This window comes from Gorilla gorilla, chromosome 13 (assembly GCF_029281585.2).
Source record: "Gorilla gorilla gorilla isolate KB3781 chromosome 13, NHGRI_mGorGor1-v2.1_pri, whole genome shotgun sequence".
NCBI lineage: Eukaryota > Metazoa > Chordata > Mammalia > Primates > Hominidae > Gorilla > Gorilla gorilla.
In genome coordinates, this window is record NC_073237.2 from 94,904,951 (window position 1) to 94,928,088 (window position 23,138).

At 47.3% G+C, this 23,138-nt stretch overlaps 1 protein-coding gene and 1 pseudogene across 2 annotated transcripts in view; one reads left to right on the forward strand and one right to left on the reverse strand.

The window, feature by feature from the left end:
• GABBR2 (gamma-aminobutyric acid type B receptor subunit 2) overlaps positions 1 to 23,138 on the reverse strand; it is a 420,187-nt gene that overhangs the window by 298,100 nt on the left and 98,949 nt on the right. The gene's annotated exons all lie outside the window — the stretch shown is intronic.
• Positions 1,313 to 21,773, forward strand: LOC109028154 (septin-7-like; annotated as a pseudogene).

Below are 23,138 nucleotides of genomic sequence, written 5' to 3' on the forward strand. Positions count from 1 at the left end.
AGAGAAGTTGTAAGACTGTTAATTTCCTCTTCTTCCATAGAAGGGCTTTAATCAATACCATCTAAAATTGAAAACTGTAGTTTAAAAGCCAGGATTTTAACCTCACTGCTTTTCATAATCTTTTATTACCCTTGGAGAGACATTTTGGGAACAAATATTTTCTGTAGCAAAGGCAAAATTGTTTAATGGTGAGCAATTCCTTCTATTTTACTTTTCCTCATTTTCTTCTGTTATATGCAAATAAATAAAATTCAACAACAATCTAAAGTAGGATGTAATAATGATCTCATTTTATAAAATTATTTCTTTATAATATATGCATAGAGAGATGTCTGGAATGAGAATCATCGAATGTTAAAGGTTATGAGATTTCAGTGGTTTTTTGTTACTTGCTTCTTTTACTTAAATAAAAAAATACAGATTACTTTTATAAAGACAGAAAGTCATTTTTAAACTGGTAAGCTTTCCACACCCAGGGTGCTTTCTCAATCACTGAAGTTTCCCTCTTTCTGTTCGTCTGTGGGTGATTTTCTGAACCTAAGAACAGACTTTAACATTTATCATTGCTAAATCATGTTCAAAATTAGCCCAGCACCATATCCAACTGAATTAAATATACACTATATTGTTTTGTCATTGCAACTAATTCATTGAAACATTTTCAGTCACCTACTAAGTACTAGGAGCTGTCCAGGAAACAGTAAGTTCATGTGACCTATAAAAATTCTTTGAACAGAACAGGTACCCAAGAAACATTTACTGAAGTGTTAAATTTAGAAACAAGAATAGTAATAATAATAACACAGTGAGCCCTTACATAGCATTTGCCTGTGCCAGGCACTATTCTAATTGCTGTATATACACTAACTCACTTAATCCTCCCAACAACCCTATGACCATGTCCCATTATTATCCACATTTTAATAGATGAAAAAACTGAGGATCACAGAGGTGAGTAATTTGCCCCAAGTTGCACACAGTGAGTGAGGGGCAGAGTTGGGAGTCAAACCCATGGAGTCAGGTTCCAGAGTCCATGCTCCATCATATCCATGTTCTGTTCTTTTCGGGCACAGGGTAAGACTACATTTCCCAGCCCCCCCCGACAATTAGGTGTGACCACTGAGTTTTGGGCAATGGAATATGAACAAAGATGATGTGTGCCATGCCCAGGTTGGCCTGTAAAACCATTCCATGGGTATTCTGTGCTCTTTTCCATCCACAGTGTGAGTGGGGAAAAAATGCAAGGACCTGAAACAGGAAGAAACCCCCCAGATCCCAAATCCCTATGGCAAGCCTGGAAGGGGACACCACTATGTCACGAGAGAAACCATCCCAAGGAGGGCAGCCTCACGAGCTGACAGCCTCCAGGTGTGGCGTCTTTGGGTATGCCTCAGAGGAGGCCACCCTCTTCCCAGACCCCACCAACCATGGACTGAGCATGGCAGAGGAACAAGGGCTCCTCACTTCTGGCCAGTGTAAGACTTGACTACAGGTGATCTCTGAGCCCACTGGTCCAGCTGGAACTTTCTTAGAGCAGTGCTGCTGCCAGGGACTGTTCCTACCCGAGCCTCTTTCCTTCCCCACACCCTTTACTGATGTCAGACCCACCGCACAGTCTGAAGGCTCACCCTGCCCATCTCTCTTCATATCCTTTCAAAGGAATTTCCCCAGGGCCCCTCTAACTCTGAGCATCTGCTTCCCAGAACACCAACCAACACACCCCTTCAAGCTGCACTTGACAATGACATAAGCAAGAAATAACTTTCATGCATGAAACTTCTGGGCTATAGAGGTGTAGTCACTACAGAGAGGCCGCATCACCTAACAAACATCCTTAAACGCCTGCTTTAAGCATTTTGAAACATAAAGAATCAGCACACCTGGGGAACTATCAAAGAAGGGTAAAGACAGTTGAGAGAGACAAGAAAAGATTATGGGAAAGGGTACAAAGTATATATGCCTTACATTTTAAAAAGTGTTCTCCTATCATTCAAGACACTTACGTCAAACCAGAATTTCAGGGATACAGCCAGATATAACTAAGGTATGCTGAGTTTGGCTGTCTTTTTTTTTTTTTTTTTTTTAAACACAGGATCTCCCTCTGTCACTGAAGCTGGAGTGCAGTGGTGCCATCATGGCTCACAGCAGCCTCAACCGCCTGGGCTCAAGTGATCCTCCCACCTCAGCCTCCTGAGTACCTGGGACCACAGGTGCACACCACCACCACCACACTAATTTTTTAATTTTTGTAGAGACATATCTCACTATGTTGCCTAAACTGGTCTTGAACTCCTGGACTTGAACTCCCAGTATCAAGCAATCCTCCCACCTTGGCCTTCCAAAGTGCTAGGATAACAGGCATGAGCCATCATGCCCTGCTGAACTAGGTTATCTTATTCGCCTCTGTCCCCCTTTGCCTATCAAAGAGTTTGGCCCCAAACAGGTGTTTAATACATCCTAGCTGGACTAAATTACTGCTGCCTGGCAGATACAATCACTGCTGGTGGGTAGAGCCTGAAATAAAAGTAGTCATATCCATAGCTCTGTCCCAAACAGCTTATTAACTCCAGCCATCTTGAGTTTTTCACACCCCTTCCCCGGGGTGATGGACAGACCATCTGCTTCTAAAAGTCTCCAGAGAGCCAGGCTGTCCATCCTGAATACTGAGAAAAACTGGCATTTCTGTATTCTCCCTGAAGCTGTCACTCTGAATTCTTGGCCGGCTGCAGACTGTGTTATTTGAAGATGATGGAGCCATAGCACACATCTCTCCTCTGCACTGTTAAAGCCAATTACCCAATTTACAAAATGTTTCTCAAAGACTGGGAGATACAAACTGCGTTTCCTAATTAGCTGTCAGTAAGCCTCCCCACATATGCAGGTGTGACATTTTTAAAAGTCAGGGTCACAAACACAAAGTGTACTCGGGCTGCCGATCAGGAGAGGGGTGCTCTTTTCCGCAGGTTTGTGCAAATATCACATGTTGGCAGCCCTTCTCTGGGGGTGGGGGCTGGATCGCCCTCTTAAGAGATACCAAACTCCAACTACGTGTGCCACCAAGCCATCGCCACTCCTTTCCATTCCACATTTGTGGGGCACATTGGTTCAACATTGGCTGGGCGCCTGAGCTAGGTAGGGGAAGATGAGATGGGTAAGACTGGGTCCTTGCTCTCATGGGATTTATAATGTGGAGTGGGTGAGAGACATGGAAATAATTTAGCAACATGTAGTAAATGGTGTAATGGAGGGTTGGACCTGGAGTTAGAGAATATTCATTCATCCCATAAATGCACCCTGGGTGATGAAGAACCAGGTCTCATGGTAGATGCTGAAGACGCATAAAAAGTGACATACAGTCTTGGCCATCAGGGAGCTTTCCATTCAGGAGGGAAGAGAAGATTCAAACAAAAAGCCATAACACAGGGCAGGATAGAAGTGGGAGCAATGGCAGAGACAAAAGTCACGCAAAAAAGGAAGGAATATTCAAATTGCACTGAGATATTCTGCCAAGACTTCTTGGAGGAGGCGGCATTTGAGCTGAGCCTTGCGAGAGGAACAAGAGACTGAGGTGGTGGGAGGGCACACCAGGCTGAGTTACCAGCAAGAGTGAAGGCTTGGAAATAGGAAGTTGTAGGGCACCTTGGAGAAAAGGTCCATCGTGTTCACTAGCAGGAGCACAGGATGGAGAAGGGATGGGTGGGTTCGGACTGGCTTGAGCCAGTGCGTCGGGGAACACTGAATACAGGTAGGTGTGGTTTTCTTTCCTTCAGGCAGTAAGAAGTCACTGCAGCACTTTCACCAGGGGAGTGCTGAGAGGGAAGAGGCACTTGCTTTACACAGATGCCTCTGGCAGCTGGGGCAGAGGAGGAAGACCCAATGGGGAGGAAGGAGGTTAGGGAGAGGTGGGTGCATTGGTCCAGGCGTGAAGTGCTGGTGGATGGCTTGGCAAGCAACGTGGCCTAGCACCCCTAGGAGAGACATGTGTCCACTGGGGAATTCATTAGCTAAAGGCCTGTGAGGCGTGGGTTTGACCAATTCATGATATCAACAAGACTCGTTCAAATGAGTCCATCTCAGTAGTCTCCTTCATGGGAGGTCAATGATGGGAGAGACTGATGAGGAAAGAGATCGAAGAAAGAATAAACCAGCTATGTCAGGCATAGGATATGAGCTCCAGACCTGCCACTGCCTCACTCTGTGACCCCACCTCATCTATTCTTCACTTAAAAAACAAAAATGTTGAGTTAGCAGATTTGTCATTCAGCAGAGTTTGCAAAGCAAAGCAGGCTATACTTTGGCAACAAACAAACCCTAAATGTCAATGGGTCACCCCAGGAAAAGTTGATTCCTCTCTCAAGCAAGGGGGGCGCCATGATGGCACCACTGCACTCCAGTTTCAGTGACAGAGGGAGATCCTGTCTTTAAAAGACACATCCCAGACACCTGGGAGCCCAAGCTAATGGAACAACCGCCATCTTGAATGCAGCCAGTTGCTAATGGGGAAGGAAAATGAAAACTCTGGAGAGGCTCAGCCAGCAATTAAATTGACCTCATTGACTGGACATGGCCCATGAGACAGGCATGGCCCCACCCAAGTATAAGGGACACAAAGTGCAACTAAGTGAGGAGAGAACCAGATACCTGGGAGCCTACTATGACTGCCACAGATGATCTCTCAGATCCCTTCCAGCCTACCAGTGTGTGTTTTTGTCTGCACTCAAGGCCAGATTTTGGTTCAATTTATACATATCCAGCTAACATTTATTTAATACTGACCTATGTGCTAGGAAATAAGCTAAATTCTTTTTATGCATTAGCCCACTTACTATTTATATTTAATATTTGCAGTGACTCCATGGGGTAGATACTGTTATTAGCATTCATTTAACAGAGGAGGAAAGACAGGTTCAGGGAGCTTAACTGACAAGTTCAAGATTACATGACTGGTAAGCCATGAAGCCTGCACTCAAACCCAGGCTATCATACTCCAAACCTTATGCTCTTAGAAATAAGGCCATCTCTTTAGAGCTGGCCAGAGATAGTGTAAAAGGCCTTGGAAAGCAGTAATAAGTCATCAGGAGAGTGTTGTAGAAATGATTATTTCACCAAGTGAAGGAATAGATTCTAATCCTGAGAATCCATAAGGGAAGGCAAAGAGCCAGGGAAAGTGAGGATATGTCTTAGAACAGCAAGTCCAGTAACTCTCCAGGTTGGAGCACTAAAAGGGTGAATGGTAGATGCGAGGGGTGAGACTGGAAAAGGAGGTTGGGGCAGCCTCTGGTAGGCCCTGAGCCAGCCAGTGCCAGCTTAAGGAGGTTGCCCCTTATTTTTCAGTCCATAGGGAGTTTCCCTTTGTTTTGTTTTACCACTTTATTTTAGTTATTTATTTTTTCTTTTTTGAAGACAGGGTCTCACTCTGTTGCCCAGGCTGGAGTGCAGTGGTACAATCACGACTCACTGCAGCTTTGACCTCCTTGGCCTCAAGCGATCCTCCCACCTAGGTCTCCTAAAGCTCTGGGATTACAGGCGTGAGCCACCATGCCTGGCCATTCTAATTATTTTTAAGTGTACAACTCAGTGGCATTAAGTGCACTCACCATGTTGTGTAACCATCACCACTGTCTATTTCCGGAATGTTTTCATTATCCCAAACAGAAAAGCTCCGCACCCATTAAACCCTGGAGCTTCTCAAGAGTGCTTCGACCTGATCATGACATCGCCAGAGCTGAGGACAGGGACGACGACCCTGGCAGCCACTTGAAGGTCATTATTCAAGTGAGGAAGGGCAGGGCGTGGGGAGGGGTGAGAGACCAGTGCAGTGGTCCAGGGACAATGGCAGGAGCAGGGGGAAGGGGTCAGATCAGAACAAGAGGAAGAGTAGCCTCTAGGAGAGAGGGGAGTCCTAGGTTCCTTCAGGGGCTGTGTGAGTCTGGGCCACCAGGACCCCCTGAGGTAGAGAAGCCAGGAGGGGGTGCTGGGCCCAGGGGACACTGCTGAGTCCAGCACTGGGCACAAGGCTGGTGAGGCACTGGCCAGCTGCCCACGCTACCGACTTTCCCTTGGGAGCCATGTCCCCGAATCTGACAGTCCTTCCTAGCACACGGGCCAGAGCTATCCCGACAGCTCCCCCATGTGCAAACACCCACTGACCGCCTGCTCACAGATGAAGGGGGGCTGTAGGGTGGGTCCTCACCCCGTCACCGTGGCCACACTCATTCTTCAGGTGCCCGTGCTCCCTCTGCAGCAACTCAGCTGGAGTTAATTATGTGCCTCACTTGTCCTCCAGCTGGGGACATGGTGGTCACTCCCCCACCTGACAGATGAGAGCTGGGCTGCTGTCACACATCACTGTGACCAGGGACTCTACTCAAGGGCTCCAATTCTCCAAGCCTGGCATAAGTCCTTCCGCCTCTCTGCATCACAAGCTGCTGCAGGCACCTGTTTTCAGAGGCCCTTCCCAGAGGCGATTTCCCCAACACCCCAACATCTCAGGTCTGATCCCACAGGCACAGTGTCGCCCACACTTGGAGGTTGTAAGGGGGTTCTGGGGTCCAGGCTGCACAAGCAGCCTTGGGCACAGCTGTGTTCCCATCTCAACATCCTGCTCCCAGGTCCCAGCTCCTCTACATCTGAAGTCCTAATGCACCTTCCCAGTGTCTAGCCCCAGGACTCAATTCTGGCCCGCCTCCCACCCCGTGGCTGAGAGCCTGCTAAGGGGTCCCCAAGCCCATCACTACACTGCCTGCGCAGGGGGTGACGCCTGGTGCTGCCCCTGGATTCACGGAAGAATGTGAGGCCTCTCCCAGCCTAGGAAAGGGGGCAAAGGGGTTTCAGGTTGGAACCTTGCTAGACGGACAGACCAGCAAACAGATACCACCAAGTGCTGGGAGGGGAGGGGAAGGGAGGGGCTCCGGGAGAGGAATTTGCTGGAGGGGTGGGGCCCAGGGAAGGTTCCTATGGCTCATTGAGGCAGCAGTTTGGGACCAGTGCATTTAGGAGCATAACCGCCTCTGGGGAAGCCCCTCGGCAGGACCCCTCGACAAGATGGCTGGCAAAATCTGAAGAGCAGCAGCCTTTGGAAGGCCAGAGGGAGGTGCAGACCTGCACAGGGCAGCCCATCCCCAGAGGTGAAAGTCAAAGTCCACATCTGATAGGGGAGCTCACAAGCCTGGTCCTCCCTTTGTATAACAGGGAAGTAATGCTGGGAAGGCCTAACCATGGCACTCGAGGGAGCTGCATGGGGCAGAAGCTCGAGCCCTTTGCTAACCATGAATGCTGAATTTATTCAGTTTGATGTGCTAGGCGTTTACTGAGGATCTTTTTCAGGCCGAGATCTGCCAGGCACTTGGCAAACAGGAGGAAACAGGTCAGAGCCCGGTTCTCAGGGAGCTCACGTGTCAGCGGGGATGAGAGAGGGCACAGTCACCGCAGAGAATGGTGTCTTAGTCTGCTTGGGCTTCTATCACAAAATACCACAAACTGGACAGATTAGAAACAACAGAAACTTATTTCCCACCGTTCTGGAGGCCAGAAAGTTTGAGATCAAGGCGCCAGCAGATTTGGTGTCTAGTGAAGGCTGGTTTCCTGGTTTATGGACAGCGCCTTCTGGCTGGGTCCTCACATGGTGGGAGGGGAGAACAAGCTCCCTTGCACCTCTTTTATAAGGCAGAATCCATTCATGAGGGCTCCACCCTCGTGACCTAATCACCCCTCTTCCCAAAGGCCCTACCTCCTAATACCATCAGTTTGGGGGCTAGGATTTCAACATATGACTCTTGGGGGGACAGAAACATTTAGACTGCAGCAGATGGGAGAGCATATGATGAAAGGGGCAGCAGAGAGTGTGGGGCCTAGAGCCGGCCACCAGATGTAGTGCCAGGAATCAGGGAAGCCTTCCTGCAGGGGCAGGGTGCTTGGTACTTGTGCTGAGTCTTGATGCTTAAGGAGAAGTCAGCCAAATGGACAGGGTGAAGGAGGGTGGCCCACCGTGAGCAGGGTGCCCAGGTTCCAACCATGAGGCATTCCCTGCTCAGACACAGGGAAAAGTAAGGCTACATGTGGCCCCCCACTGTCCCCTCCCCAGAACTTTGCTCCATAAACATCTATCACATCCTCCTGGGCCCTTTCGCAGATCCAAAGGCAAAGAAAACATTACCTTCCCAAATCCTGCAGACAGAAGGGCTTTTTGGGGTTCATTCACTTTCATGCATAAAAAAAGTATTATTTTTTTCTCTGAATAGCAACCTTGCTGTGAAATTGTTACTCAGTTTTTTTCATTAGGTTTAACAAACCCTTCCTGAAACTTGAAAACTATTTGAACCCAGTTTTTCTTGCAATTAAAAAAAAAACTAGCAGGAAAATAAATAAGGCAGACACAGAAGGACAAACACTGTATGATTCCGCCTATCTGAGGTACCTAAGGTAGTGAAGTTCATGGAGACAGGAAGGAGAACCGTGGTTGCCAGGGGTGGGGGAGAAGGGACTGGGGAGCTAGTGTTTAATGAGTATGACGTTTCAGTTTGGGATGATCAAAAAGTTCTGGGAATAGATAGTGGTGATGGTCGTACAACAATGTAAATGTACTTAATGCTGCTGAGCTGTATATTTAAAAAATGATTAAAATTGTCAATTTATTTTGTGCATATTTTGTCACAATTAAAAAAACAATCAGGAAGGTAATACTTCCCTCAGGACAAGTCTTCAGGCCTCTCTGAAACTCAGTTTTCTCATCTGTAAAATGGGGGAGAAATCCATTCCCCCCTATTCTTTTGTTGTTGTTGTTTTTCTGCGACAGAGTCTCACTCTGTCACCCAGGCTGGAGTGCAGTGGCACCGTCTTAGCTCACTGCAGCCTCGACCACCCAGGGCTCAAGCAATCCCCCCACCTCAGCCTCTCGAGTAGCTGGGACTGTAGGCGTGTACCACCACACCCAGCTACTTTTTTGTAATTTTTAGTAGAGACAGGGTTTCGCCATGTTGCCCAGGCTGGTCTCGGAACTCGTCAGTTCAAGCCATCTGACCACCTCAGCCTCTCAAAGTGCTGGGATTACAGGCATGAGCCACCATGGCCAGCCCATTCCTCCCTATTCTTTGAGCTTGGTAGGGGGAGAGAATCCATGCTTTTGTTCTCTGCCAGGTCAGGAAAGCATTTTCCAAATGATACTTTACAAAAAAAAAAAAAAACTAAAGAGAAATCAAAATGAAACTAAATAATGATATACAAAAGCACAAAATGGCCCCATATCTAGAGGGCCAATTCCTGGATGGACAGGAGGCTGGAGGTTGTATTTATAAGGAAATGAGTTGCGTGAGAGAAGGAGGTTGCCCAGAGTACACAGCAATGGAGCTGAGCCAATCTGGGTCTCCTCCCCCAGCCATAAGTCCTCTTTCCCCAGCCACAGGTCCCCAAACCCTTAAGAGGGTATATGGCTTCTGCCATGACACCTGTGTCCCATCCCCTTTGCCTGGCCAAGTCCATGCATCTTGCTTTCTTCTGGAAGTCTTTGCCAGGTGAGATGCCCCTTCCACGGGCTGAGCCAGCACCCTCTGTTGGGGAAGGCCCATGGAGCCCCTGTCTCCTACATCTCTGTAGCTTAATGGTCAAGGGTCTGGCTCTGGAGCCAGGTGTCTGACTTCAAGTATCCCACTTACTAGCTGAAGGACCTTGGGCAAACTTTTAGCTTCAGTTTCCTCCCCCATAAACGCGGATGATAATAGTGTTTACATTATGCAGTTATGGTGAAGGTCAGATGAATTCATTCATTCAAAGGGCTGGAAAGAGTGCTGGCGCCAGTGAACACTTGGGAGATGTTAGCTGTTCCATGTACTGCCTCAGGACCCCTGCACCTGCACACACTGAGTGCTCCTACCTGTTTGCTGAATTTTCCCAATGGGGGAAATAAAGGCAGTCACAGCACAGCCTTGGGGGTGGGGGCTCTGGCTTATGGGTTCCCTTCTCGGGCTTCACATTTATATAGCTAAGAAGGACCAGGACCACACCTGCCCTCTCTGGTCCCTCCTGAGGAAATGGTAGGGGGATATCCTCAAAGCCCCCCTCCCAATTTTATTCCTATAACAGCCTGGCCCAGCCCAGCCCTGCCATGGAAGGAGCGGGCGATGTGGTCACGACAGGACCATATGGGGACCTGCCCCTTGCTATTTCTCACTATTTTGGGCCAATCTGTTGACATGACAACCAGGCTTTTAGACCCTGCCGCCCAGGGTTCTGTTTCCATCCTTACACTTGCATTCTGCAAAACACAGCCTCCATTCACCAGCTGCCTCCGCGTTTGGAGGGGCAGAGTCACAGATTCTGCAAGACCCCCTCCCCTTAACAGCTAGAGCAGGCAGCAGGTAAGACCTCCCACCAGCATCCCTACTCCCAATATGCATGGGAATTGGCAGCTCCCCTCCCCAAAGCCTGCAAACCTTAGGCAAGCACAGAGGGAGGCCAGGCGACCACCTCGAAGCTTTGCATGAAACCCCAGGGCTGACTCGCCTTCCCTAGCAGGAGCTGATAAGGCCCACCCCTATGCTGTGCTCAGTCTCCAGATACTCATATTTTAGGAAATATTAGGTCAACAAGGGATCCCAGGGGTTGTCTGGGCCAAGCACTGCATTGTGAACCCAAGTGGTGCAGCTTATCTGAGATCTGCAGGCCCCCACCCGTCAGCCTAGGATTCAGGCCACCCCACCAAGGTTCCATACGTGTTGCTCTAAAATAGATGGCAAAAATGTGTGTATTCTCCTGCACAACAGAGCACACGGAACTTTATTCTTATGCTGGGAACTTTGCGATCACAAACAACATGCCAGGGACAACATGCCAGGGACAACATGCCAGGGACAACATGCATGGGCTGAGTGCCCGCTAGGGTGGCAATAACAGCAGCCAGAAATAATAATAATGGCACTGAACTCCTGAAGCTTGCTATGTGGCAGGGAAAATCCTGCACACTTCACAAGCATCATCTCATGAAGCTGCATGTCCACAGCAACCCCCATTTTACAGAGTTGGAAACAGAAGCTCAAAGAGTTTACATAACCAACTCCAGGACACACAGACAGCAGGAGGGAAGCTGGGCTTGAGGCCAGCCTGTCTGTGCACTCACCCACAACCTCATGAATCTTGGTGGTTGGAGGGCTCAAGGATGAAGTGGCAGCAAGCATCACTGCCTTCCCAGAATCCCCAGAGCCACCTGGGGTGAGGGCACAGGTAAGGAAATTTCCAGGAATGCACTCAGAGCAATAAGAAAAAATGCTGGGGAGGGGAAGGGTAGATGATTGGGAAGAGCAGGGAAGAGAGTATTCACTTATAAGTAAGTTCTTTTTATTTTATTTATTTTCATTTTTATGGAGACAGAGTCTCACTCTGTCTCCCAGGCTGGAGTGCAGTGGTGCAATCTCAGCTCACTGTAACCTCTGCCTCCCGGGTTCAAGCCAACTCTACTGCCTCAGCCTTCCAAGTAGCTGGGATTTACAGGTGTGCACCACCACCTCCGGCTAATTTGTTGTATTTTTAATAGAGATGGGGTTTCACCATGTTGCCCAGGCTGGTCTTGAACTCCTGAGCTCAGGCAATCCAGCCGCCGTGGCCTCCCAAAGTGCTAGGATTACAGGTGTGAGCCACTGCGCCCAGCCTACTTATAAGCAAGTTCTAGGAGCTGTGCCCTAAGCTAGGCTCATTCAATGACAACATCCCCCTGAAAAACTTCTTTCTTAGAAGAGGCCAGTGACTAGAACTGAGGAGGCCAGAGAGACATCTTGGAGGAGGAGGCTTTTGAAAAGGAAGGACAGGAGCGTCTTCATTTTCCACAGTTCAGGAAGTGCATCACCTACTCTACAGGTAGAAAGTATGAGATTCATACACCGCACCCACTGCATCCTCCACACTCTCTAGAAACAGGGTGAACACAAAACCACACAGGGAGATCTATTGTTAATATCGTGCATAAAGAAGAAAACAAAGGAATTTTGCTAGGAGGCTGGCGGGTGCAGTCAGCTGAAATAAATAAATTAAAATGCGGCATTGTTGTCTCTGTGTACATTTGTTTTAATTACTGTTTACTGAAAAACTAAAACTTCACATAGGAAAGAAGAAGAAGAAAAAAATCCCCAAACGTGCATAACCAGTGTCTGTACGACAGATCTAACTTGGGGCGGGTGGGGTGGGACTTTCGTCTTCAGCTCTCACAGCAGCACCCAACCAGGGGTGCGCACACAACAGATCAAGCGTCTGGAATGGGCTTCCACATGGCTGGCAGACACTTGGACCTAAAAGCTCATCCAGCGAGCATGAACCTGGCTACCTAGGAGGCGGCATCACACAGCAACCCAGCCTCCAAGCCCGCCTACAGGCCACGTGAGATGGGCAGAATTTTCCCTGTTCCATCACAGTACACCACATGTCCTCTATATGGTTTTCACTGTCTTTTATTAACAAGCCTCTTATAGACATAAATGGCTCCCCTGCCCCCTACCTCCTTATCCCTCTGAAGTGGACCTACCTGAAGGCAAGAACCATGCCTGTGCCATCTTTCTTGGGCCTGGCACTGAGCTCAGGCTGACCGGGAGACAAGACGGGCACCCCCAGCTGCTGTATCTGTGGGGAATGGCAGAGAAGGCCTCATTCCTGGGTGGGATCTTTGGTGGCCTCGAAGGTGAGGACTCCAACCTAGGGGTTTCAAACTCAGTTCCTCAGGAGGCCTCTTGAAGAAAGACTGACACGGCATGACCCTACTGGGCAAGGCTCTGAGTCCCCACCACCATTTAACCAGAAGGGTTCCCTTCTGGAGATTTTATATGTGGGCTTCTAGCAAATTTTGTTGGAATGGAAGGTTCTGTAGACAAGCAGAACAATGAGCACCAGGAGACTAGAGCAGCCCCCTGAGGGCCTTGCCATAGTGGCTGGGCCTCACTCCATCACCTTGGGTCCTCTTGACCTAGGACCTGCAATGGACATACTAGGCCTGTTTAGCAAATGAACAGAGAAAACAAAACAAAACCTCTCAAGAAACCAGGGTAATCTTAAAGTTTCAACACAGGGTGAGGGGCCAGTGTTTTCTCCTGACCTGATGGAGGTTGAATTACACATGACCTTCAATCCCAGGCTGAGGGGGCCACCTCTGTCCTATGGAGCATGTGGCCCCAGGCCCCTCAGACACAGTATGCAGTGGTGCTGACGGGCTCTGAGCAGGGCATGCGGGTATACAGTGACCTGCCCAAGGAGGCTTAGGTGTAAACTCAGGACACAAAACAGACCTGGGGACCCCACCCCACATGGCACCAGGAGGCTTTGCCCAAGTTGAGAAGAGGGGGACAGCACAGTGTCTGAATTAGAAGGTGAGGTAGGAATGCCAGGGAGAGATGGGGGTGGGTACAAGGCAGTTTGAGGACTGACCAGCCCGGTCTGGCTAAAGCAGGCAGTAGGAGAAATGGGCAGAGCAGGAGCTCCACAGTATTAATAGAAACTGCCTGGATGCAGAGAGTGGGAATGCGAAGAGTCAATTAAGAAAGGGGCAGGCACGCACTGGCTAATTGCTGAAGCTGGGGGATGGGCTCATGGAGGCAGCTTATCCTACTCTTTCTGCTGAGGCATACATCTGAAATCATCCATCATAAAAAGCTCAAGAAAAAATAAGAAGAACAAGGAAGGGCTGTGCAGCCCCCCAAATCTCCCCTTTTCTCATTTCAATGATTCCAGGCACATCTGCAGGAAATATACAACCAGAGGCCCAAATCACAGCTAAGATGACAGGCATCAGGGCTGCAAAGATGGAACAGCTCCTCCTTCTCTGCTGGGCAAAGCACTTCTTCCCAGGGAGTATTTCTAGCTGACCTCCCCGCTCCAATAGCATCAACCATCATCTGTAGGCTGATGACCCCAAATCCCAACCTCCACCTCCCTGAAGCTCCAGACCACACATCTCCACCTGGGTAACCCACAGGTCCAAACCTGGACTGGCCATCTTCCCCTAAACTGTGGTCAGTGTCCCAGAAGGCAGAATACAGATGTGACTGGGTGAGAGAGGGGCTCTAGATTCTGACTCTGAGAAACCTGCTTTCTCTGCATAAGCCTTCTGGATAGGCATGGTGCTCAGCAAGTGCCCAGTACAAAGAAGGGCTCAGTAAACATCAGCTGTCACCATGACTATTGTTATTTGCATTCATGTTAGTATCAACGTTCACCTCTGCAGGTTCCCCAAGGCAGAAAACTGGGAGCCGTCCAAGACTCCATCGTCGCGTGGCCCCTCACACCTAGCCAGTCTCAAGTCCTGTACGTTCTACTCACTGAGTATCCACAGAACCGTGCCAGCCTCTGCACCGCACCGCCACATGCTTGTGTCTGGCCTCACTGTGGCAGGTGACTCTGCTTCCAGGCCTGCTACCTCCCCTCTGCTGGTCACCTCCCTTCAGAGTGATCTCCCTAAAATGAAAAGCTTATCATGTCCCTCACTGATCAAAAGGCTTTCATGGCCCTCTGGTCCCCCGGTGAGCACCCTATTACTGTGCTTTCCAAGGCTCAGCTCACATGTCACTTTCTGCTCCAAATCCTCCCTGATCCCAGTAAACAGGACTGACCGCTTCCACCCTGTGCCCCACTGACCTCATACAAACTTCTACAACAATAACAGTGCTGCTCAGACTATCATAAAACACACAATTTCCAAACAAAACAAAACGTATCAGAATACCAATGTAGATTGTCAAATTTTATTTTCTCAAGTAAAGACATTAAAAAACAAAACATGGGCTGGGTGCAGTTGTTCACACCTGTAATCCCAACACTTCAGGAGGCCAAAAAGGGAAGATCATTTGAGGCCAGGAGTTTGGGACCAGCCTGGGCAACACAGTAAGACCTCGTCTCTACAGAAAAATTTGAAATTAGCCGCGCATGGTGGTGCACATCTGTAGTCCCAGCTACCTGGGAGGCTAAGGCGGGAGGATCACTTGAGCCTATGAGTTGGAGCCTGCAGTAAGCTATGAAAATGCCACTGCACTCCAACCTGGAGGATGAAGCGAGACCCTGTCTCTTAAAAAAAGAAAATAATAAATGAAATAAATAAATCAATAAACAAATCCTAATGTCTGCTATCACCACAATTTAATTTTTTAAAGGACATAAGGAAGGAGGAGGAGGGAAGGGAAGGCACCATCTCAAAGCAAAGGGTGTTCTTTAAAACAACAAAGTTAGCTCTGTTAAAAACGTATCCTTATTTTCCTCAGGGCACCATGGTCTCTTGAAGCGCTGTTAAGGCCAGTATGGGCCAAGGGCTGGTCATTGTGAATGTTTCCTGGTTTGTTCCCATCTCCCACTGGAAGCTGTGAGTGACTTTCAGGTGGGCACTGCCAGGCTGAGCCTGGAGATGCACGTGTGGGGTAGTGGATGTCAAGCCCCAGCTGCCTGCGATTGCCAAAGTCAAGTACAGCACAAACAATGTGACCACAGGGAAGACCCTTAGCTGAGTTGCTGAGTTGGTTTTAGAAAGATTTTACTTGAACGGCTCTTTATTTTTTCATTGTTATTTTTTTGAGACAGAGTCTTGCTCTGTTGCACAGGCCGGAGTGCAGTGGTGTGATGACAGCTCACTGCAGCCTCACCCTCCCGGGCTCAAGCAATCCTCCCTTCTCAGCCTCCTGAGTAGCTGGGACCACAGGCTTGCACCACCACGCCTGGTTAATTTTTTTTTTTAAATTGTTGGTGGCCGGGTGCGGTGGCTCATGCTTGTAATCCCATAACTTTGGGAGGCCGAGGCAGATGGATCATGAGGTCAGGAGTTTGAGACCAGCCTGGCCAACACAGTGAAACTTCGTCTCTACTAAAAATATGAAAATCAGCTGGGTGTGGTGGCAGGCACCCGTAATCCCAGCTACTTGGAAGGCTGAGGCAGGAGAATCGCTTGAACCTGGGAGGCAGAGGGTGCAGTGAGCCAAGATCGCACCACTGCACTCCAGCCTGGGTGACAGAGCTAGACTGTCTCAAAAAAAAAAAAAAAAAAAATGGTAAAGGTCTCATTATATTGCTTAGGCTGGTCTTGAACTCCTGAGCTCAAATGATCCTCCCTCCTAGACCTCCCAAAGTGCTGGGATTACAGGCGCGAGCCACTGCACCCAGCCTACAACTCCTCATTTTAATATCGCTCAGGAAGCACACCCTGCAATAACGATGATCATAATAATCCTAAAACAAACCTGCCCAAGCACTAGGGAACAATTTGACATTGTTAATTGATTCAGTGGGAGGGGAGAAAACTGGAGGAAAGAGAGAAGAGAGTGCAAGTTCTCATGGAGATGCTCGGTTTCTTTTTTTAGCAAACTACCTTGTGCCTGCCACAGTCTTCCCTAAAACACCCAAACATTCACTGGATTCCACAACGTGGGGCCATAGTCTGTACTGGAGAATCCAGTATGCTACAGTCAGAAGCAGACATGGCCTGGGTTCAGCTGTGTGGCCTTAGGCAAGTCACTTTGCTTCTCTGGGCCTTCCAATCCTATCTATAAAGTGTAGTGATTCCTTATCTAGCTGTAGGGAGGGCTAGCAGACACAGGAAAACACAGGCTCTGGAAACACCAGGACTTGGCCACCCCAAGGGACTACTGCTGGTATTCTTGTTGTTGCTAAGAAGACTGAATGCTCAGCAAATTTGGACTAAGAGAGAAATGGGTTTCATGTCAATAAATACCCCCACTCTCTCTGCCCCGTCTCCTACAGAGCACCTCATTTCATTTGCCAAGGCATTCCCTGTTTCAGAAAGATAAACAAGATCCCCGAAGGCTGGAAATCATTCTTCCAGCAACTTCCTCATTGTCCTGTTACAACTAAGATCTGGGTGGACATTCTCAGGCAAAGGATTTGGTCTGGCACTTTTCCACTGTGTTTCCTGAATGGCCAAGGTTCATTCATGCTAGAGAGAGGAGGAATTTAATATCACTAATTACTTTTTAGGGAGCAGTTTCATCCTGGAAATTTTGAAATTGATTTCTTATCCAGTTTCCCCTTGGTTGATATTATTCTCTCAAGATCCTTACTGAGCCTTCCAACAACACTTCTTTTATTCTCCTTCATGCTCCAGCTCTACGTTTGCTTTTTTTGTCCTCCCTCAAGGGCAAGGATCACCTCTCTGATTTTTGCCTCCCACCCTGGGCCTGGCACACAAGTGAGGCTCCACCAGTGCGCTAGAGAAACAAAGACACAAAGATGTGATTTTCCCTAAGCATGCTTTCTGCAACTGCAGCTCAGAAATCTCAAACGGTTCAAGATAAGAAACTGGCCCAAAGCTGATTAATTTTGCAAAACAGACCTTCCAGGGTAGCACACGAGATCTTCAGAAAGAATATTCTGGTTCTTACTTCCCACTGAGAGCTTCAGGGACCATAATTAGAGCAGCATGGAGCAACAGACTCCGCTCTGGTTCACTAAACCCCAAGAACCTTCCTACCAACATGGACAAAAATAACGTCCCATTCCATCTGAAAATATCACCTAGAATTCAGATGTGTGCTCTCTCATTGTGTTCTGTGCATTTTTAAGTAGCTCTCTTTGGCTGGGTTTTGACAGCTGGAAGCTGAGGCTTGGAGACCCGCCCGGGCACAGGGTGGTGCTTTTCAAAGATGCAGACCACTGCGTCAGAACCACCTGGGGGCTTGTTAAAATGCCGCTTCCCAAGCGCTATTCCAGACCTACCAAATCGGAATCTCTAGGGCTGCTCCATTTTTAATACACATCCCTGATGATCCGGGTACACACTAAAGTCTGAGACGCCAGCTCATTTTCCTGCCAAGGAGCTGTGCTTATTCCCCCACCCAACCTCCCACACACATCCATTTCATCGGCTTTATCGAGCAACAGTTTCTGCAGGACAGGACATCCATGCAGCTCTATGGAGTCACAGACTGCAGGTTCACCGAAGTTCTCAGTGTCTTGGTCTCCGCTCCAACATCGCCCTCACCCTTCCTAAAATAGCCACCAGCCATCCTTTGGGCTCCGAATGTTTGCTTTTCTTCCAGAAGATTGTGCTGTCATGCTTTTCCCTTCTACCCACAACATGTAGAAGGCTGGGCAGAGTAGGGCCTCAGAAATTGCTTACTGATTGACCAACACCTGCATAAATTGGAACACTCACTGGAAGATTGGTCCTTACATATGCATTTGTTTTTAATGCTGGCTGGATGCTCATACTAACAGAGACAACAATGGTAATCATAAGAATCATAATGCTGGTGAGAAAGATATTTATATAAGGCCCTTTCTAGGTTACAAAGATATGTCACACATTTTCCCCTTGATAGTCGTAACACTCAAAATCAACATTATCACACCCACTTCACAAATGGCAAACTGAGGCTCGGAGAGATTAAGTGGCTTTCCTGAGGACTCACAACTAGTTGTTTGCGGGGCTGGTACTCCAATCTAGACCCCTCATCTCCCAGGAGTCAATCATTCTTTCCCTGATCCAGTAAATAATGACTGAGCCCCCATGATATGCCATTCACCACACCAGAGCTAAGGACCAAGAGCCAAGGCTGACGTGGTCCCTGCCCTCCTGGTCTCCCACCCACATCACCCCTAATGACATGGAAGCTGCCATCAGCCAGGAGACAAGATACGTACATGGCAAGGCCAAAAGGCATAACAGAACAAGTCAGGGTGTGCCCATGAGACGAAACAAGGGCAGCAGTGCCCCTCTCCTTCTGTTGAGGCCTCCACAGGGATGCACAGTGCAACAGTGGAGTAGCCATCCCCAGGTCAGGTTTCCAACTGCACCTGCCCTGCCAGTCTCAGGTGCTGTGAGCCCCAGAGCTTGGAGGCAACAAGGGGAGCACAGCTCTCAGCATGAACACGGGGATTTTCAGAAAGGGTGGAGCAAGGTGGCCTTGGTACAAGCTGCCATTCCCCAGGACGGTACTGCAGATCTGCAGTGGGCCACTCGCCACCCTGAGGCTAAGCTTGCATCTATATCTCGGGCTACGGACTCTCATCTGCCTTACAGAGCTACTGTGACGCCCACATGAACGTGATGGGGAAACCCACAAGCCCAGCTTGAGGTCGGCAATCACCGTGATTCCTCAGGGGCCCACTTCCTTTTCTTAATGGATCTTCTAAGGGTCTAGAGACTGCTGCTGCCATTTGGGGCTACGGCAAGGAGTGCCTTTAGGATACCCTGCCACATTCACATCTTTCTTTAACTGAGGCTTCAAACTGCGTGACATAAGCAGACTAGTCATGAGACTCCAGCACATCACTTAACCTCGTGGCATCCCATTTCTTCACCTGTAATTCGGGATAATGGAACTGTTCTCCTCTAGTTCATGTGAGGATTTTTTTAATTATACTTTAAATTCTAGGATACATGTGCACAATGTGGTTTGTTACATATGTATACATGTGCCATGTTGGTGTGCTGCACCCATTAACTTGTCATTTGCATTAGGTATATCTCCTAATGCTATCCCTCCCCACTCCCTCCACCCCACTACAGGCCCGGTGTGTGATGTTCCCCTTCCTGTGTCCAAGCGTTCTCACTGTTCAATTACCACCTATGAGTGAGAACATGCGGTGTTTGGTTTTTTGTCCTTGTGATAGTTTGCTGAGAATGATAGCTTCCAGCTTCATCCATGTCCCTACCAAATACATGAATTCATCCTTTTTGTGGCTGCGTAGTATTCCATGGTGTATATGTGCCACATTTTCTTAACCCAGTCTATCATTGAGGGACATTTGGGTTGGTTCCAAGTCTTTGCTATTGTGAATAGTGCCGCAATAAACATACGTGTGCGTGTGTCTTTATAGCAGCATGATTTATAATCCTTTGGGTATATACCCAGTAATGGGATGGCTGGGTCAAATGGTATTTCTAGTTCTAGATCCCTGAGGAATCACCACACTGTCTTCCACAATGGCTGAACTAGTTTACAGTCCCACCTCATGTGAGGATTTAAAGGGTAAATACATACAAACTGCTTGTAATAATGCCTGGCACATCAGAAGCACTGTGGTGTCTTTTTTTTCTTTCTTTCTTTTTTTTTTTTTTTTTTGAGATGGAGTCTCACTCTGTTGCTCAGGCTGGACTGCAATGGCGCGATCTTGGCTCACCGCAACCTCCGCCTCCCAGGTTCAAGCGATTCTCCTGCCTCAGCCTCCCGAGTAGCTGGGATTACAGGCATGTGCCAACACGCCCGGTCGATTTTGTATTTTTAGTAGAGACGGGATTTCTCCATGTTGGTCAGGCTCGTCTCAAACTCCTGACCTCAGGTGATCCGCCCGCCTCTGCCCCCCAAAGTGCTGGGATTACAGGCATGAGCCACCGTGCCTGGCCTATTATCATTTTTTTATGATAACTTTCCTTTTTTTAAAAAAAAAAGTACAAACAGTGCGAGAGCCACTGCTGCTGAGGAGAGAAGCGTCAACAGCAGCACCATGGGAGGTCCGATTGATCCACATGAATTCCTAGGCATTCAGACTTAAGACCCATCTTCTTCCTGCCTGCCCGCGGCTCCGCCCACATCCAAACCGCTGCTCGCCCCGTGTCGCTCGGTAGCTCAACAGAAGACCCTTGAAGGCTATGTGGGATTTGCCAGTCTCCCAAACCAAGTATACAGAAAATCAGTTAAGAGATCTGGTTTTGATTCACGCTATGGTAGTGGGTGGAACAATCCAAAGTTTTAAACAAAGAAGGTGGTGTTCAGTTGCTGCTCACAATAGTTGATACCCCAGGATTTGGAGATGCAGTGAATAATCGTAATTGCTGGCAGCCTTACAATCGGCTACATTGATAATAAATTTGAGGACTACGTAAATGCAGAATCGCATGTGAACGGACGTCAGATGCCTGATAACGGTGTAGCGTTGTTTATACTTCATTGCTCCTTCAGGACATGGACTTAAACTCAATATTCAATGGTTTATGGAGCGTTTGCATGAAACAGTATCATCTCACTTATTGCCACAGAAGACACACTCACACCAGAGGAATGCTAACAGTTTAAAAAACAGATAATGAAAGAAATCCAAGAACATAAAATTAAAATATATGAATTTCTAGAAACATAATAAAGAAGAAAATAAACTTGTTAAAAAGATAAAGGACCATTTACCTGTTGGTGTGGTAGGTAGTAATACTATCATCGAAGTTAATGGCAAAACGATCAGAGGAAAGCAGCATCCTTGAGGTACTGCTGAACTTGAAAATGGTGAACATTGTGATTTTACAATTCTAAGAAATATGTTGATAAGAACACACAAGCAGGACTTGAAAGAGGTTACTAATAATGTCCACTATGAGAACTACAGAAGCAGAAAACTGGCAGCTGTGACATATAATGGAATTGATAACAATAAGAATAAAGGGCAGCTGACCAAGAGCCCTCCGGCACAAATGGAAGAAGAAAGAAGGGAGCATGTAGCTAAAATGAAGAAGATGGAGCTGGAGATGGAGCAGGTGTTTGAGATGAAGGTCAAAGAAAAAGTTCAAAACTGAAGAACTCTGAAGCTGAGCTCCAGCGGCACCATGAGCAAATGAAAAGGAATTTGGAAGCACAGCATAAACAATAAGAGGAAAAACGTCATCAGTTAGAGGATGAGAAAGCAAACTGGGAAGCTCAACAACGTATTTTAGAACAACGAACTCTTCGAGAACCTTGGAAAAGAACAAGAAGAAAGGAAGATCTTTTAAACTCTCTATTGACCACCAGTTACGTATTAGTTGCCAATATGCCAGCTTGGACATCAGTGTTTGTTGGATCCGTTTGACCAATTTGAGCCAGTTTTATCTATAATGATGGATTTAACAGCGTGACACACATTATTTTTGTTGTTGTTGTTCTTGATGGAGATTAAGATGCCTTCAATTGTCTAGGGTGTTGTGTACTTAGAAAGTAACAGCTCTACTTTTCCTACTTTTTGTTTTTCTTTTTTTATTAAACAGATTATCTTCAGTCGAATGCAAGAGAACATTTTACTGTTGTACAATCATGTTCTGATGGTTTGATTGTTTACAGGATATTCCAAAATAAAAGGACTCTGGAAGGTTTTCATTGAGGATAAAAGGCCATAATATGATGCAAACTATGCTTCTCTATGATAATTATAATACGAAGGTTCCATTCAATGCAGCATATACAATAATGTAATTTAGTATAACACAGTTGACCCTATGTTTTGACACTTCCATTGTTTAAAAATACACATGGAAAAAAAACTCTATATGCTTACAGTGCACCTAGAGCTTTTTTATAACAACTTCTTTTTGTTTGTTTTGGATTCTTTAAATATATATTATTCTCATTTAGTGCACTCTTTAGCCAGAATCTCATTGCTACTTCATTTTTGTAGTAACGTTTAATTTAGATAGTGTTCACATATTGGCCCTGCTGAAATAGAATATAGCATCTTTCATATGGTAGGAACCAACAAGGAAACTTTCTTTAACTCCTTTTTACACTTTATGGTAAGTAGCAGGGGAAAAATGCATTTATAGATCATTTCTAGGCAAAATTGTGAAGCTAATGACCAACCTGTTTCTACCTATATGCAGTCTCTTAATTTTATTAGAAATGGGAATCACGGCCTCTTGAAGAGAAAAAAGTCACCATTCTGCATTTAGCTGTAATCATATATTGCATTTCTGTATTTTTTGTTTGTATTGTAAAAAATTCACATAATAAACGATGTTGTGATATAAAAAAGGTACAAACAACATGCATCAGTGGAGAATCTCTGCAATTGACATAGAATCATTTCTTATAAAACCATTGTTCCATCTCTTACAGACTGGCATCCCAGACAGCCTGAATTCTGCCCCCACTCCCCTTCCAGCCCCTCCGTCACCCACCTCAGGTGCCCTACATCACAGTCATCTTGCAGCTGGCATTTCCCAAGCAGAATTTATCTTTTCCCATTTCTGTGCCTTTGCTCCTCACCTCCCTGCAGTTTCTTGCACCTCGAATGCCCTTACCCTTCCATCTATGAAATCCAAAGCATGCCCATATTTCAAGTGAATGTGGGGGAGGAGTGGGAATGGTCTCCTGACATTTCATTGGGTGATTTTTCCACATAACAGAGCACCTAACCCCTCCCAGCTATAACCCATCTGGCTGGGCTGAGCCCTAAGCCCTAAGCAATGAGTGGCAAAACTGGTTGAA